A 4,744-nucleotide genomic window follows, 5' to 3' on the forward strand; every position below is an offset into this window, starting at 1 on the left:
ACGTGTTTTGGGCGTTCAACTCCGGATCATGACGTGTTTCTGGCGTTTAACTCCAGACAGCAGCATGTACTTGGCGTTCAACGCCAAGTTACGTCGTCAATTTCCGAATAAAGTATGGACTATTATATATTGCTGGAAAGCTCTGGATGTCGACTTTCCAACGCCGTTGAGGGAGCGCCATTTGGAGTTCTATAGCTCCAGAAAATTCATTTTGAGTGCAGGGAGGTCAGATTCCAACAGCATCAGCAGTCCTTTTGTCAGCCTTTTTCAGAGTCTTGCTCAAGTCCCTCAATTTCAGCCAGAAATTACCTGAAATCACAGAAAAACACACAAACTCATAGTAAAGTCCAGAAATGTGAATTTAACATAAAAACTAATGAAAACATCCCTAAAAGTAGCTTGAACTTACTAAAAACTACCTAAAAACAATGTCAAAAAGCGTATAAATTATCCGCTCATCACAACACCAAACTTAAATTGTTGCTTGTCCCCAAGCAACTAAAAATCAATTAGGATAAAAAGAAGAGAATATACTATAAATTCCAAATTATCAATGAATATTAATTCTAATTAGATGAGCGGGACTTGTAGCTTTTTGCTTCTGAATAGTTTTGGCATCTCACTTTTTCCTTTGAAGTTTAGAATGATTGGCTTCTCTAGGAACTTAGAATTTTGGATAGTGTTATTGACTTTCCTAGTTAAGCATGTTGATTCTTGAACACAGCTACTAATGAGTCTTGGCCGTGGCCCTAAGCACTTTGTTTTCCAGTATTACCACCGGATACATAAATGCCACAGACACATAACTGGGTGAACCTTTTCAGATTGTGACTCAGCTTTGCTAGAGTCCCCAGTTAGTGGTGTCCAGAGCTCTTAAGCACACTCTTTTTTGCTTTGGATCACGACTTTAACCACTCAGTCTCAAGCTTTTCACCTGGACCTACATGCCACAAGCACATGGTTAGGGACAGCTTGATGTAGCCGCTTAGGCCTGGATTTTATTTCCTTTGGCCCTCCTATCCATTGATGCTCAAAGCCTTGGATCCTTTTTACCCTTGCCTTTTGGTTTTAAGGGCTATTGGCTTTTTCTGCTTGCTTTTTCTTTTTCTTTCTATTTTTTTCGCCACTTTTTTTTTCGCAAGCTTTTGCTATTCACTGCTTTTTCTTGCTTCAAGAATCAATTTCATGATTTTTCAGATTGTCAATAACATTTCTCCTTGTTCATCATTCTTTCAAGAGCCAACAATTTTAACATTCATAAACAACAAGATCAAAAGACATGCACTGTTCAAGCATTCATTCAGAAAACAAAAGTATTGTCACCACATCAATATAATTAAACTAAATTCGAGGATAAATTCGAAATTCATGTACTTCTTGTTCTTTTGAATTAAAACATTTTTCATTTAAGAGAGGTGAAGGATTAATGGATTTATTCATAACTTTAAGGCATAGTTATTAACTACTAATGATCATGTAATAAAGACACAAAACATAAATAGACATATAACATAAAAAACCGAAAAACAGAGAAATAAGAACAAGGAATGAGTCCACCTTAGTGGCGTCTTCTTCTTGAAGGACCAATGATGTTCTTAAGCTCTTCTATGTCCCTTCCTTGCCTTTGTTGCTCCTCCCTCATTGCTTTTTGATCTTCTCTTATTTCATGGAGAATGATGGAGTGCTTTTGTCCTTATTCCTGCTCATATGAAAGAGAAGAAAACATGAAAAGAAAGAGGAATCCTCTATGTCACAGTATAGAGATTCCTTTATGTTAGTAGAAGAAGAAAGGAGAGGAGAGTGAAGAAGAATGGGTTCGGATATTTAGATGAAGAGAGGTGAAGAGAAGTGTTAGTAAATAATTAAATAAATAGAAGAGGAGAAGGGATAGTGAATTTCGAAAAAAAAAAATTTTAAAAAAAAAGGAGTTAGTAATTTCGAAAATTGGATAAGAAATAAGATTAAATTTAAATTAAAAATAATTAAATTAATTAAAAAGAATTTTGAAAAAGGATGAGATATTTTCGAAATTGGAGAGGGAGAAGTAGTTAGTTGGTTTTGAAAAAGATAAGAAGCAAACAAAAAGTTAGTTAGTTGATTGAAAAAGATTTGAAATTTTAATTTTAAAAAGATAAGAAGATAAGAAGATAGATAAGATATTTTTTGAAATCAAATTTTTGAAAAAGATAAAATTTTGAAAAAGATAAGATAAAAAGATAAGATTTTTAAGAAAAAGATATTTTGAAAAAGATTTAATTTTAAAATGACTTAACTAACAAGAAACTACAAGATAAGATTCTAGAATTTAAAGATTGAACCTTTCTTATCAAGAAAGTAACAAACTTCAAATTTTTGAACCAATCACATTAATTGTTAGCTAATTTTCGAAAATTAGATATAAAAGATAAGAAAAAGATTTTGAAAAAGATTTTTGGAATTTTTTTGAAAATAATAAAAAAAATAAAAAAGATATGATTTTTGAAAAAGATTTTGAAAAGATAAGATTTTTTTTTAAAATTGAAAATTTGACTTGACTTGTAAGAAACAACTAATTTTGAAAATTTTTGACTAAGTCAACTCAAATTTTCAAAAATTTGGAGGGAAATAAGGAAAAGATATTTTTTTGATTTTTGAATTTTTAATGAGGAGAGAGAAAAACACAAACATGACCCAAAACATAAAAATTTTGGATCAAAACACAAAATGCATGCAAGAACACTATGAATGTCAAGATGAACACCAAGAACACTTTGAAGATCATGATGAACATCAAGAACATATTTTTGAAAATTTTTGATGCAAAGAAAACATGCAAGACACCAAACTTAGAAATCTTTAATGCATGGTCTCTAACAAACGAAAAATGCACATGAAAAACAACAAACAACACAAAACAAGAAAACATCAAGATCAAACAAGAAGACTTACCAAGAACAACTTGAAGATCATGAAGAACACTATGAATGCATGGAATTTTCGAAAAAAATGCAAGAAAAATTTTTAAAGCATGCAATTGACACCAAACTTAAAAATTGACTCAAGACTCAAACAAGAAACACAAAATATTTTTGGTTTTTTATGATTTTATGATTTTTTAGTATTTTTATTATTTTTTTCGAAAATTATATTAAAAAAACGAAAATAATAAAAAAAATATTTTTGAAAGATTTTAGAAAACTTTTTGAAAAGAAAATTACCTAATCTGAGCAAAAAGATGAACCGTCAGTTGTCCATACTCGAACAATCCCCGGCAATGGCGCCAAAAACTTGGTGGACGAAACTGTGATCACATCAATGTAGTATTCTTTGTTGTTGTATGGAATCATTATTATGGCACTTATGTGTGGACACAACTCCGTTCAACTAACCAGCAAGTGTACTGGGTCGTCCAAGTAATACCTTACGTGAGTAAGGGTCGATCCCACAGAGATTGTTGGTATGAAGCAAGCTATGGTCATCTTGTAAATCCCAGTCAGGAGGATAAAATTATGGAATTTAGAAAATCAAATATGATTAATAAAAATAAACAGAAAATAAAATGGATAGAGATACTTATGTAAATCAATAGTGGAAATTTCAGATAGGCATATGGAGATGTTGTGCGCCTTTTGAATCTCTACTTTCTTATTACATTCATCCAATCCTTCTTACCCCTTTCCATGGCAAGCTGTATGTAGGGCATCACCGTTGTCAATGGCTACATCCCATCCTCTCAGTGAAAATGTTCCTATGCTCTGTCACAGCACGGCTAATCATCTGTCGGTTCTCAATCAGGTTGGAATAGAATCCTTTGATTCTTTTGCGTTTGTCATCACGCCCAGCCTTCAGGAGTTTGAAGCTCGTCACAGTCATTCAATCCCAGAATCCTACTCGGAATACCATAGACAAGGTTTAGACTTTCCGGATCCTCATGAATGCCGCCATCTATCTAGCTTATACCACGAAGATTCTGTTGGGGAATCTAAGAGATATGCGCCCGGCCTAAGGTAGAACGGAAGTGGTTGTCAGTCACGCGCGTTCATGGGTGAGAATGATGATGAGTGTCACGGATCATCACATTCATCAAGTTGAAGTGCAACGTATATCTTGGAATAAGAATAAAAGAGAATTGAATAGAAAGTAATAGTAGTTGTATTGAAACTTGAAGTACAGCAGAGCTCCACACCCTTAATCTATGGTGTGCAGAAACTCCATCGTTGAAAATACATAAGTGAAAGGTTCAGGCATGGCCGAATGGCCAGCCCCAAAAACGTGATCACAGGATTCAAAATACAATCCAGGATGAGATTATGATAGTAAAAAGTTCTATTTATAATAAACTAGCTCCTAGGATTTACATGAGTAAGTAATTGATGCATAAATCCACTTCCGGGGCCCACTTGGTGTATGTTTGGGCTGAGCTTGATCTATCCACGAGCTGAGGCGTTTATTAGAGTTGAACTCCAAGTTATGACGTGTTTTGGGCGTTCAACTCCGGATCATGACGTGTTTCTGGCGTTTAACTCCAGACAGCAGCATGTACTTGGCGTTCAACGCCAAGTTTCGTCGTCAATTTCCGAATAAAGTATGGACTATTATATATTGCTGGAAAGCTCTGTATGTCTACTTTCCAACGCCATTGAGAGAGCGCTATGTGGAGTTCTATAGCTCTAGAAAATTCATTTTGAGTGCAGGGAGGTCAGATTCCAACAGCATCAGCAGTCCTTTTGTCAGCCTTTTTCAGAGTCTTGCTCAAGTCCCTCAA

The sequence above is a fragment of the Arachis hypogaea genome, chromosome 5, assembly GCF_003086295.3.
Source record: "Arachis hypogaea cultivar Tifrunner chromosome 5, arahy.Tifrunner.gnm2.J5K5, whole genome shotgun sequence".
Classification (NCBI taxonomy): domain Eukaryota; kingdom Viridiplantae; phylum Streptophyta; class Magnoliopsida; order Fabales; family Fabaceae; genus Arachis; species Arachis hypogaea.